Source organism: Molothrus aeneus, chromosome 12 (assembly GCF_037042795.1).
Source record: "Molothrus aeneus isolate 106 chromosome 12, BPBGC_Maene_1.0, whole genome shotgun sequence".
Lineage (NCBI taxonomy): Eukaryota > Metazoa > Chordata > Aves > Passeriformes > Icteridae > Molothrus > Molothrus aeneus.
Genome location: NC_089657.1, coordinates 12,511,941 through 12,525,984, shown reverse-complemented (window position 1 = coordinate 12,525,984; position 14,044 = coordinate 12,511,941). Strand labels below are relative to the sequence as shown.

Sequence of the window (14,044 nt, the reverse complement as noted above, 5' to 3'; positions counted from 1 at the left end):
TTGAAAGAGAGCTTTAAGGTTTGAAATGGTACTAAAACTTCAGCCTGATTGCATTCAGTTTCCACTACTGACAATCACACCCTCTGGATATCCCACTTTATAATCCACTTGATCAAGCTGAACACTTCAAGAGATCCATTTTTTCCTGAGTATTTCATGTTAAGTGCTTTTGGAAATTGGCCAAAGCAAAGGTTACACATCCTATCTGTGTGGTACATGGCAGTTCAGAACTGCCCTTTTCATACTAATTAATACAGAACTTGACATGAAATGTGATATCTGCTAAAGCACTGACACAACCTGTACCACAACCTGCTTGGGCTTTCAATTACTTCATTGGTGCCATTTGCTTAACTACTATTTAACCACTTGCAAGATTTCCATGCTAAATCTTTTTTTAGAACCTTGGAACACTTTTTGTTCTTGTATTACTGGACAAAATGGAATTATCTGACTAAAGAACCAAAACAAACAAACAAAAAAATCCCCAACAAAAAAACCCCAAAAACCAAACCCACAAACCCATGGCAAAGAAAATCTATATCTTGAGAATATGCAATTTTGTCAGTCAAATCAAATTTTTTGAAATTAAAAATTTCAATACTCACTAATAAATAATAATAGGAAATAGTACTGTGGGAAAAATTGCAGGAACATTAAAATCAAATGTCTGAGGTACAAAAGCAGGCTTGGCATATGGATCTGTTCTGTCATGGCCTACTCTGACAAGATGCAGGAAAGGTACAAAGTCAATTTAGCCTCAGGAAAAATCCCCCTGCTGTGCTGCACTAAAGAAATACCTCTGGTTTCCACACAAGCAGCACCAATAAGATCCAGACTCATTCCACACTGTCCTTACAAGTCAGCGGAACCTGCAAGGAGGGGATCCTAAACCGTCATTTCACCCATCTCACAAAAATTATAAAAACATAGAAATAAAAAAATCCTTTCAGAATCCTACATCAAGCAAGGAGCTGCTGCAGTAAGCACAGCACACAAGAGGCAGGTTTCAGTTCATGTCCTTCCATGAGACCCACAGTAACCAACAGGTTCCACAATGAATCCTTAGATCAAACCTTCCTTATCTTCAAAAGGCAGAAGTGCTCTGTTTTTACATACAGACTTAATTAGTTTTTAACCTACACCTCAGATAATAAAACTGTTCCAAACTGCCCAAATTAAGTAATAAATCTTCACCCTATTAAGGCTTGGTTCCTATTTTGTGTTCCTGCAAAGCTGAAAAAAATGATACACACCTGAATAAATTACTTGATGTAGGGTTGAGTGTTTCAGGATGTTAATACATGATAAAGATAAAAATTTGCATATTTTTTTCTGCTGGTTTTCATGTTCCCTGGACAAACATGTCCATTTAAAATGCAGTTAATTGAAATGCTTTAAATACTTCAAAAACAGAGCTATTTAAGTACTACATAACACATGAAAAACATACCAAAATTTCTGCTGCTTGAAGTTTCCATTAATAAAGTTACAGTCCATGGATCTCACACTTTATACTACATTTGAAGAGGAGACAACCTGAAGAAATGCACTGAGCTGGAAGAATCCAACCAACACATAGGAATCCACTCTCTTGAAAACCCAACCAATTACTTGGCACACAGAGGTACCTGAATACACATTTCTGCTATTCCTTAAAAAGGTTAAGGGATCAAGACTGAAATAAAGAAAATATGTGATATTAATAAGTAGTATCTGCTCATAAAATACTAAAAAGCAAAAAACCATATTTGAAAAAGCTTATACTCTTCTGAAATATTTCTATTACATGGACATTCACAGTGATTTTCCTGAAATCAGACACTTTCACCCTAGACCATAGACTGAAGTGATTTGAAATGGAAATATTTCCTGTCCACTCACTGCCAGTTTCTGTTCCCAGAGTGATATAACAGATGACATCCAGTACAATATATTCTTTTATTAACCATAAATTTGAGCCTGCTTTAGGGATTTGAAGTGTTCAGTTTCATGCTGAAAAAATGTAACGTTATCCACTGACCATCAGCATGTGTAACAAAAACAGAGCCACAGGTTATGTGACTTTGATCAAATTATGACAAAATTTCATCTGAATTTAAAACTGCTTGGAAAACCATTTATACTAATTGTTTAGCCTTTTATTTTTAAAGATCCATGCACACTATCTGATTTTTTTTGCAGGAAGTAGTCACTTCTAAGAAGTCTCCTTACAGAATGACAATGAACAAGTTGCCTTCTAGCATTCATCTTATTTCAGAAGCCAGAATGCAATGGAAGTTTGAAGACAGCATTTAAATACACAGATTAAAAAATTAAATTGAACCTCTATTTCTCACAAACTTTCACTTAACTCCTTTCTATCAACATTAAACTGAACATACATGCAGCTAATCCTAAAACACTGAACAGGAAGACACAAAATACAATCACATTATTGCAGTAAATTCAGAAGTAGCTCCAAAGATCATCAAGTCTCACTTCCAGTAGAAATTATAGCTCTTAAGAGGAATACTACTTGGATATAATTGAAAGATAGATACATGGAAGCAAATATTTTTTTCTTGCAGTAAAACCTAAGCACAGTGGGAGGAATCACACCTAGAAATCCAACTCAGCTTGCCACAGACAAGCACACAGATAAACTAATGGAGCTTCAATGGTTGAATGAAACATAATAAACAATAAATAAAAGATGCAAACCAAATGCAATGTGGTTACACTGAGCAATCATCATCCACAGCTACCAGCACTGTTAGACAATATTGGATGCTATTCTATCACTTATTTAGGACTTTGATTCCTACATTTACTGCCAGAAGGTAATAAAAAGAAACTTCTGTCGTTGCAGCTCATTCTTTAGTGAGCTGAATGTCCCATTTTCCAACCTCTGCATGACATTTCACGGCCAGTGGTCCTTAATGAAAAAGAATCCCAAAAGTGAATGGCACCATTACTGAATTACTCTTACAAATGCAGCTATAAGGAGAAACTTACGCTAGCCCAACTTGCATTATTCCTAGCTAATGAATAAAAGATAAAGGTTTTGTTTCCTTTGATGTTCTGAAGAAGCATGGAAAAATAACTTTTCACCTGTTAAGGGTCTGGCTGAGTTAGGTGTTTGTTTTTTCTTTTTGTTTCTTATTTTAACTCTTCTCGGACTTAACCTATTCCTCCTGTCAGAAGGTAAACTAAGCTAATTATTAAAAACCACCACCATAAGCTGTTCAAAACAGAGAATTAAACAATAAAGCAAAGTTGTAACTATGAAATAGATCATTTTACTGGTTCTTTGAAAAGTATCTTGGCTCAACTTTTTGCAGTAAACAACAGAAAAAGCAAAACCCCTAGATATTCTTTCATAACTAGAGCATAATTTGTGAAGCAATATCCGAAGACCTCAGATAAAATTTTGACAGAGTAAACAAAATGAAAGTTCCTTATAATGGGGAATAATCCTCAACTGTACTCCCTACACAAATTTGCTCACAGACACTGCATTAATAAGAGATGCTGTCTTTAGAGCAAGGTAAGAAAAAGAGAGAGTTAATAAGACCCTCTGGGTTGTTCTGTAATTTTCGTAGTAAGCTGACCAAATTCCATTCACAAACTGTGGGCTGGCTGGTGAAGTGCCCCCCTTGGGTTACAAATGAATACCCTGCTCTTCATTTCCTGGCAGGAAGGGCTGGATAGCCTTACCCTGAGCTCTGTATTCCACCACGGAGCTGGCTGCATTTCAACAGATGCTGAAGTGATTTCTGAAACATTATCATCTCCTTGCTTGTGAAAAACTCACTGTTAAAAACGCTCCTATGAAAAATGTTGAATAATTTATATGCTCATTATACTAACCTCAAACTCTTTTGATGAGATACCTTTAACAGAGTATCTAAATTAACACAACTTAACGGTGGGAATGTTAAAAGCATCTGAATAGCTACATGGAACACTGGGCCTAATCACAAAAATAGCCTGGGGATTTCCTGGCTCCCCTGTCCAGTTCCTCTGCCTCCATGCTGTAGTTCACCAATTCTGAACATATACTTCAGATAAATGCATGGGGACCTCATTTTATCCATGTCATTGGAATTACTCCAGTTGTGAAAAGGGGAAAAAACAAACAAAACAAAACAAAACAAAACAAAGGTAGGGATATTTTCAATTCAAGCTGCTTTAAAAATGTGATTTACATTGCAGCTCACAAATAGGTGCATTAAAGCAGGTGGGGAGGGAAAGGCAAACACCAACACCAAAGTGGGAGGAAACAGTTGGGAGTGAGAATTCCACAAAGCAGCTTCACTGCTGAGCCAATATAAAAACATATCTACACCCCTGAGCCACAGAAGATATAAACTCCATTGAAGTTTATAGGAGTTAGGGCACTCCATTCTTTTTCAGAATCCCACTCCAAGCTTTTCAGGGTCTGCTCACACTTATATGGTGAAGCTTAAATCACCCATTTACACCCTATATCTCACAAACTTCAAGGCCAAGCCCAGCACAAGCTTGAAAACTTTGCCAAAAAGGTTTGTGATTCAGCAACACCCCCTTCCCACACCGTATTTAAAGTTCATCCAGACAGAGCTCCCTTTATGCTCAGCAAAAATTGCACAATTTGCCAGTTTCAACTTCCACCCTCATTTTGTTACCACTGCCTACTACAGGGGACAAGCCTAGACAGGAAGATAAAACTGATTCCCATAGAAGCTGGAGGAAGAGGAAGCAGTGCAGGCAGGCTTTACAAGGGCTGAGAGACAAGATACAGACTGGCACCTTGATAGCTCAGACAGAGGAAAAGAATGGAATTCTTCCTTGGCTGGGCAGCTGTAACCAAAGTTATTGTGGTACATTTGAGGGGGAAAAAAAATCACAGAATCATTAAGGTTGGAATCAAGGAAGTTTTTCCTGTGGGATAAACAAATTTCCAACTTCACAGCGCACTCCCCACTTCACAAGAACACACTCCATGGGTTGTTCCAGGATACACCCATGAGACTGAAGACAGCAATTATGAACAAAGCCTGAGCAGCAGCCACTGCCCAGCTGTGGAGCAGCTGTGCCCCCCAGTCCTGCGGTTCAGCTCCCTGGCTGTACTCTGGGGTGGCTCTGTGCAGCTCTGCCCCTGCTGAGGACAGCACCCAAACCCTCCCACTGGGCAAGTGATGTGCGCTGGGAGCTTGTGACCTCTGTCACCAGGCAGGGACATCCCCAGGGCCACCCAGAGGAGGGGCTGGCACCACCCAGCTCTTGCATGGAGTCAGCCCCAGCAGCTCAGTGCCAAGCAATCCCACAGCATCAAGCCACTTCAAGTATGGAAGACAATCCCATCAAAACAAAGTGTTGCCACTGATTTTAATAGGTAGGGTTTAGCTCTTTAAACAAAACAGCCAAATAAAATCAGAAAGAAATCCCTTAGTTCTCCATGTTTGAAAGGAAAACAGATTGGGGTGCTGTTCCTACAAGCAGATGATGGAGGCATGCTTGGAGTTTGCTTAAATCACTGTCTAATATAAAAAGATCATGTGTCTGTTGTTTCTAAAGTTGTGGTTTTTTATGCTTTCTGAGTCCAAACACTCACACCTGGAATTACATATGTTTAACTGAGCAGCTAATAACTTATAATTTTAACAATTTAAACATTAAGTGTTTGGATCTAAACATTCTCATATTATGCTTTCTATGAGCTACACTAGCTTCACATATAATTTTAACCTGCATTATTTGGAAAAAAAAATTCTCTTTTAGCTTAGAAAATAGAAGTTTCAAAAAGGGGACTTTCACAAATCAGATTACTCTTCAGTATTTTACATACAAATAGCTGAGACTTCAGTATAGATAAGTAAACACAGAACAAATTTTCTTTCATAAATACCAGAATTCAACCCAGCAGCCTCCTCATCTTCCAATTCCATAACTTTTAAAGGAAAATATTAGGAAACATATGGAAATATTATGCTATAATTACAAAACTTAGGAAAATACATTCTATAAAGGTAAGGTGAACTTTAAGCATCAATATGAGTTTGGGATTTAGTTTGGAGAACTAAAATCCTCCATTTGAAAATACAAAGCAAAGTTAATTAGAAAACACAGTCTGAGCAAAGGGGGCTCCTGCAAAGAGTTCTTAGAAAGGATCACCTTGAATGTGTTTGATGCTGAGGCGATGCCATAACTTTTCTTCACACAAAAGCAGTCATCTACAGAGCACAACCAGATGTTAAGTTTTCTTTTCTTAGTTTCTGTAAACCTCTGTGACCTCTCTCAAATTAAAAAAGGGAATAGCATTTTTAAAGCCACGGGAGCTATAATTAGTGAAGCATTCTAAGGATTTTCATTAATTCATAGCCAGCCAACCAGGAATTTTCCCACAGCCGTATACAAAAAAAAGTCAGGGAAGTCATTGATTGCTTGGTTGGATTTGAATGTAGTCAGAAGTAAGATTAGAAATACCTAGTCACTCCCACTGATATAAGAGTGAAGAACATAGGCAAGGTCAGAAATTAAAATCCAAGTCTGCCCACCAACCATGAGGAAAATCCAGCAGGGCCATATAGCAGGGGGTATAGGAATGGGTATTACACACAATTTTGTGAGATAAAGGATCATATGGCTACATCATTCCAAATCAATCATTTGGAAACCCAAAGCTCAGGATGTGCAGCTCCAAGCAGATCTGCAGGCCTGTCATGCCCTCCAGCCAGCAGCCCCAGAGCTGATTGATGCTGTCCAGTTGTTGTCATGTTCACAGCATCTCCCGGCCCTCACACACACTGAGGGAGCCCTTTGAACTCCACACGCTCCTGCACGGCCCCTCATTGTTCCTGTGAGCCCGGGAACAGCACACGGGGAGCGAGTGCAACCTTCGGGGGAGACCCTCTGAACACAGAGGGTGGGGGAACAGAGGGCAGCGTCCAGCAGCAGCAGCAGCAGCGCCCCAGAGAGCCGGCAGGGCCCCGGCATGGGCGCGGGCAGGGGCAGCGGGAGGGACAGACAGACCCCCGGACAGGAGGGACAGACCCCCGGGAAGGGGCAGCAGGGAGGGACAGACAGACCCCCGGACAGGAGGGACAGACCCTCGGGAAGGGGCAGCAGGGAGGGACAGACAGACCCCCGGACAGGAGGGACAGACCCCCGGACAGGAGGGACAGACCCTCGGGAAGGGGCAGCAGGGAGGGACAGACAGACCCCCGGACAGGAGGGACAGACCACCGGACAGGAGGGACAGACAGACCCCCCGACAGGGGCAGCAGGGACGGACCAGCGGGTAGGAGGGACGGACAGAGCCCCGGGCAGGTCGGACAGACTCCCGGGCCGCCGTATGGCTCATTCCGCGCCGCCACCGCAGTGCTGGCACAGCACCCAGAGGAACAGATCTGACTCACAGCGGTCACGGACACACAGTTGTGGTTCTCCTCCATCAAACGGAACACACACACCAGAGTTGATGCTTTCAGGTACAACACCTGATGTAGGAGTCCCCTAGCACAAAGCTACCTCTCACATTTATTTGGGCTCATTGGAGTATGACTGATGCACCCCAAAAGCAGATTTACTGGCTTGCTGAAACACAGCCCAAAGAGAAATAATAAAAATAGAATGTCTGGAACAATTCTTCAGAGTCAATAGTGACATAATGTTGTAATAGCCTTCAAGTGAGAGAATTTCAGAGAATACAGCATTTCCTGGAACATGTGCGGATGCCTGATAAAACTCTAATCCAAGCTTTAATTAGTTTTAATAATCAAATCAAACTTTGGGAGACCAAATCCCAACCTGCACATTTGACTTTCCTCACACTCCTGGAATCTACCATGCAGAGATGAGAGGTGACAGGAGAACAACATACCTTTAAAATCCATAAATGCTGCTTTGGACATGACACTGGAAGTACAATTTACTAAGAGAAACAAGTTGAAGCATGTTAAAATACACATTAATACCCTGGTTTGGCTGGCAGAATTTTGGCTAACTAGAGTGATAATACCTGTGTTTCTGTTGTATGGATATTGCAATGAACCTATCCATTACTGGCATGTGCCTGTATTCACTACTCTACTAAGTATATACCTGGTCAAAGGTTTTATGATAAAATCACATAGAAATAATGGGTGTCAGGATGTGCCACTCCTTTTGAGGAGAGCTGGGGAGGACAGTGAAACAACTACAAAATACTATACACATGAGAAGATAAAATCCTTCTTCCAGGATTCTTCCTTCTTCGAGTCTGCACTTAAATTTTGACCCTTAAATAAAGTTATTTAAGGGTCAAAATTTATAAAGTTTCATAACTTAAAACCTAAAGTACTTCAGATGTACTGACCTAATATTATTTTAGGTTACTGTAACTTAAACTTCCATTCAATCCTTTTTTATAATTCATATAGAGATAAGGATATAAAAATAAGCACTCATACTACTTTTATGTGGTTTTTCCTAGGTTTGATGTATTAATGCATAATATTCATTTTTAAATATAAAAACAGTATAAAAACTACTATAGGAACATCAGCACTAACCTAAACTTTTAGAAAAAATGTATTTCAGATCCACCTCATTATACTGGTAGGAGTAAATATAAAATCAAAGCAATATACTTGAAAAAAAATTTACTTTTAAAAACTAAAAATGGCATTCAAGGTTAACAGTTCTGCAGGAACACTTCACACTCCTCTTGTTTGCTTCTAAAAACACATGCTAAATTTATGGGTAGAATTCAGCCTTTGAGCATAATTAAGCAGGCAAGCTCACATCAAAGCTTTGTTTCATCATCTTCAGACTGATCTGCTGGACAGCCGGTCCCTATTAAACACCCTTTAAATGTTGCAGTTTTAAGTGACTAACATCCATGTTATATTAACATTACCAAGTAATTAACTAAAGAAAAGCTAGCATCAGCTAATCATGACAGCTTAACATCCTTTCACCCATTGACTATAAAGTATTAATCTGTTAAAGTAGAACTTCTTAAATAAATGTCTCAAGAGTTTAAATTAACAAGTCTGCTCCAGCAGTTTCTATACTTGTACTTACTGAAAAGCAAATTTTGAGGGAAGCAAGGCAGGGAGTGGAGTTCAGCATCTAAAGTAAGGAACACATTCTGGAGAGGAAATCAATCAAATCTGTAACAATCCCAAGCGACTCCAACTGTAGAAACCCTGTTAAGTCAACAGCTGATGAATTATCATCACATTCAGATTGCCCAGTTCCATGCAGACACATAAGGAAATACACAATTTTGTTGGAAATACACAATTTTGTTGTTAATACTGAGAGTTAGTTTCAATTACATAAACATATGTTTCCATATTTTTTCCTCTAGGTCATGCATTTGAATGCTCATTCTGAAAACACAGCATTAAACTGTAGAGCCTCACAGTTCCTGAGGAAACAGTCATCTGTGACTTTAAACATGATCATATTTATGCTACTTTGTGCATTTTTAAAATAATTTAAATAGGCAGATTGTCATCAACACTTTTTGACACTAGAGTAGGAATGGGGTCTCATTCTCTGCTACATTATTCAATAAATGAAATTCAAAAGAAAACCCCAAAACAAACCCTGGAGGGACCCTGAAGCCAGACTCTAACTAAACAAAAGTGATACTGATGCCTACCTGCATGACTGACCATGCCTGCAAAGCCTTGCACTCAACGTGTTGCATTGTCTCTAATCACAGAGCACAGGAAGCTTTAAGCGACACATCTCATCAATTCTGAAATGCTCTCACATTGTTCTGGATGCCAGGGAGAGAAAACTATTGATTCTATAAATTCCCAAAAAATGGCACATACGGAACTGCTGGCATCTGGTCTGCAGAGCTTTAAAGCAGCTCTGGAACTGTCTATAGATTAAAAAACACCCTGATGGCAAACATTAACACCTTCCACCATGCTCCATCTTAGGGCTGTCTTCTGTCTAGTAGCTTTTCAAATTTTTAAATACTCCGCATGAGAAAATCTGATTTTTTTTAACTGTTGGGGAATAACATTAAATAGAAGGGAGAAATTTAAAATTTGGTAATTTCTTACCATTTTAGAGAGTGTTTTTCCTCCAAAATAAAGTTCCCAAAACACATCCTCAGCTGGGAAAAGTATTTTTGGATGACCTAGCTCTGTGCCTGGTAGATTCCTAACTGTGGAGAAGTAGAAGTCTGCTTTGGTATGCTTGAGGAGATAAATGTAGGGACGCAGCAGCTTGAGCCGAAAGAATAATGAGGCAAGCAGAGCTCCCAATAGTGGAACAGTAGGAAATCTTCAGTGTCTCTGCTCTGAAGTGAAAAGGAAATAGAAAGTTCCTTACATAAAGAGCATAGAAGGGGACACAGGGAGTTTCAGGGAGAATGCACGGGAACAGAGCCCTCCAGTCTGTCTGAGCAGCTTTGCTTAGCAGAGCAAAGGAAGGCACAACTCTCTGCTAACAAGGAGGAGAGGGCTGGTAAAATGCTGGGTTATTTATTCTTCCTCATCATACAGTCACATTAAATTTAAGCTTTATACTTAACACGATTTGATGCCAGGAACTTCAGAGGAATTAAACATGAAAACAAATACTCATCTGTGTAGTTGCATTAGAATCTACAAAACAACTTGAGAGTAAAGTTGCTCATGTGTTTAACACTGAATATATGAATCTGAAATATATTCAAATCATCCTCAGATCTCACGTCTGTCTTCTCTGTGCACCTCGTGGCTTGTTTAGAGCATGAGAAAAATTCAGGGTCTACATTTCCAGAATAGCTCCCCATGTGGACACACTTATTCTAGATTAAAACAGGGCCTTCTCTGAACTATTCTATTCTGGATAAAGGTATGCATATGAGGTCCTAAGATCATCCATATGGAAAACTACTTTGCAACACTATTCTACTTTAAGCAAACGTCTACCCTAATGTGAAATAAGTGTTGGAATACATCAAAATTCCTATTAAACATCAATGAAAGGAATCCTGCACCAAGCAAAGTCAATCCAAATTCTACAGTCCTGAACATTTGCAAGACAAATGCCAGTGTGTTACCAGAGAAGATGTATAATACAGGCTATAAATATACTTTGTGATGGAAATTGTAAAACAAACAGAAAGTCACATCTAGAATGTGATTTAGTTTTTAGTTTTGAAAATGTTAGATATTAACGGTTTTAGGAGCTATGAATAAAGCCAACAAATACTTCCTCATCAAATTCTTTTAACCATAGTCCAGTAATATGCTCTCATTAAGTCAGTTTTTTACTGCTACAAAATATTGAGGATACTTAAAACTGTATTTTGCACAGTGAAAGAAACTTCTGCATTACTTGTGCATGTATGTATATTACCTCTGTATATATGGAGAAAAATAGAACAGATTCTCAAAAATAACACTCAAATGATGAAAAAAAGATTCACCATAGGGAACTGCAACCCACATTTACAATTTTAGCAGAAGAAAATACCCAATGTGCATGTATCTAAATGCACACACAAACCCAGCTAGCTACATTTTATTTCTCCTTGAACAACCATTAAAAGTTAAATTATATACTTTTAGATTATTTATGCCCTTGAGAATTACCTCAATTCAACCACTTCATTTAATGCAAACTAGACATTTTTACTTTCTCTATATAACATGTTAAGATTTATTCATGCCCTTAACATACATTAATTAGACACCACTTATAAATAACCTGCAATAAGAATAACTATTTGAATAGGATACAATTACTTAGGGCTTGTGTCTTTTCAATCAGTCAGTGTCCCTGCAGTGTTTAGAGTGGCAGAGGGGAAGTGGCCTGTGGTTAAACAGAGGAAATACCAAGGAATTTTAATAGAGCAAATAGTCTCTTTACTTCCTACAGGGTACTACTTCAAAGGCAGCCCTGCTCCAGAGCAGACAATGTGTTAGAGGGGCCATCAGTCATTTAATAGCATGTCAGGTCTACTCAAAACTTACATGCAGCCCAAGATAAATACCACATAACTGAGACAATGGGTACCATCCTGCAGTCATTACTCTAATAAACGCTGCCCTGCCGGCAGTACGGAGGCAATCATGTGCAAGAGTGGTATTGCAAAATCAGACCACAAAATTATAACCACACAATCAGACAAGGTATCTAATAAATTGGCTAGGGAAGTCTGAACTTGAAGCTGAAAATACAATAGAACCAAAAACTGGTACAAATATTTTAAAAGCTAAAATGGTACATTAATTGTGAGCAATAAAGACAAAGGGGGGGTTATGCTAATTGGAAAGAATGTGAGTTTTGCTGATTTAAAAGTCAGTCAAAATCATTGTATTAAAATAATTAAATTGTGATAGATTCCTGTTTGACACACACACTGATATTATGTAAGCAAAAAAATAAATCCAGAACAAACTGCATTTGCATATTTCTATGCAATATACATTAATTCAAGTGTATTACAAGTCAAATACTATGACTTGTAATAGTGATAATTTACTTAATAGAAGATGGAAAACTTGACACAAATATACAGAGGTGTTATGAGCCTCTTGAGTACCCTGCCCATGTCTGGTGAAACACACAATAGACGTACCGAGCCAAAACATTTCATTGCTAATTCTGCTAAAAAAGACCAAACAGGGGAGTCTAAACCTGTAACTGCTCCATCCAACACAAAGGTTTAGATCAGGTTTTGAAGTTTGTTTTTCACACTCTCCCTTTACATATTTCCCAATGCTTTCGCCTTTCTAAACTATGCCCTACAAACTTCTGAACTCTGTGTTGCAGCAACGTTCTCAAAGGATCTGATCTGAACCCAAGAAAATCCTTAGTGACAGTCTAACAAAAAGGAAAAGCAATGAAAGTCAGTTGTGTTCCCTCCAGCATTCCCAGATCACCACGCTTCAACTAAACCTGTAACCAGCCCTCAGGAGAAAGGAAAGGAACGAACCAAAACACACAACTCAAAAGTTACTAAAAGTATATTTTAAAAAATTAAAAAAGAAAAAGAATATGAAAAGCAATCGAGAAAAGTCTGACAGCAAAACACATCAGAAAGGGGAACAAAAGGCAAAGACCAGTAACAAAACGTTTATCACCTTCCTCCCCTCTTCCCCCTCCCGTAAATTTCCTACATCCTCTGTATAATGATCAGGCCGGGAGCTAAGACCCCAAGCCGGCCTCGAATCATTAAAATAACAAAGCCGCAGCGATCGCTTTTATCCAGGTCGGCTCGGGGAAGCAGGGAGCCAGTAAAGGACCTGTTGAGTGACTTCTTCACACTCGCCGGCTACCAGCCGCCTCTGCCCTGGGCGAGAAACCCATAAATATCCCTGGCCGGGAAATGCCACCCTCCCTCCCGGCCGCAATTAACTTCCAGATGCAGAGCCCCGGGGCAGCGTTATTTGTTGCAGAAGTGTCGCAGTGCTCCCTCCCTCCTTCCCGCACTCCCGGAGGGCTGCAGAGCCCCGCGGAACCTCGCGGAACCCCGCGCAGCCCCCGCGCCTTGAGAGAGCCCCGCGCCCGCCGCGGCTGCTGCGCGGGGAGCGGCAGCTCCGCTCTGCTCCGCTCCGCTCCACTCTGCTCCACTCACCCTCCCCGCGCACGCATCGGCCGCCGGGCCCCTCCTGCCGCCGGCCGCTCCCGCAGCGAGCCGGGCAGCGCCGAGGCAGGCGGCGAGGGCCAGCAGGAAGGAGCCGAGCTGCAGCCCCGGTGCCATGGTCCGCAGCGAGCCCGGCGCGGGCGGCGGTGCTGCCGCCGGGTGCGTGCCGCTCTGTCCGTCTGTCTGGGTGTCTGACTCTCCGGCTGTGTGTGCATGCGCGCCCGGCCCGGGGGCGGGGGGTTCGCCCGAGCCCCGGCCCCGCCGCCCCCGCCCCGCTCCGCTCCGCTCCGCTCCAGCCCTTGCGAACGGCAACAATGGGAGGGAGCAGAACCCCTTCCGGCTGCTGTGCTGTGCTGTGCTGTGCTTTGCTTTGCACCCTGCCCTGCCCGGGGAGCCCCCCGTTCCCCCGGACACCGGCGGGCTGCTCCTGCCTTCCTGCCAGTCAGGGGACCAAGCCAGTACCGGGCCGATCCCACCTTCGTTCCGTGCTGCGGT

At 41.0% G+C, this 14,044-nt stretch overlaps 1 protein-coding gene across 1 annotated transcript in view; it reads right to left on the bottom strand.

The window, feature by feature from the left end:
• IL17RD (interleukin 17 receptor D) overlaps nt 1–13,588 on the bottom strand; it is a 41,894-nt gene extending 28,306 nt beyond the window's left edge. Inside the window, exon 1 of the mRNA XM_066558043.1 lies at nt 13,541–13,588. The gene's annotated coding sequence lies outside the window, so the exon portion shown is untranslated. The remainder of the gene's footprint in view (nt 1–13,540) is intronic.
• Between the last annotated feature and the right edge of the window lie 456 nt (nt 13,589–14,044).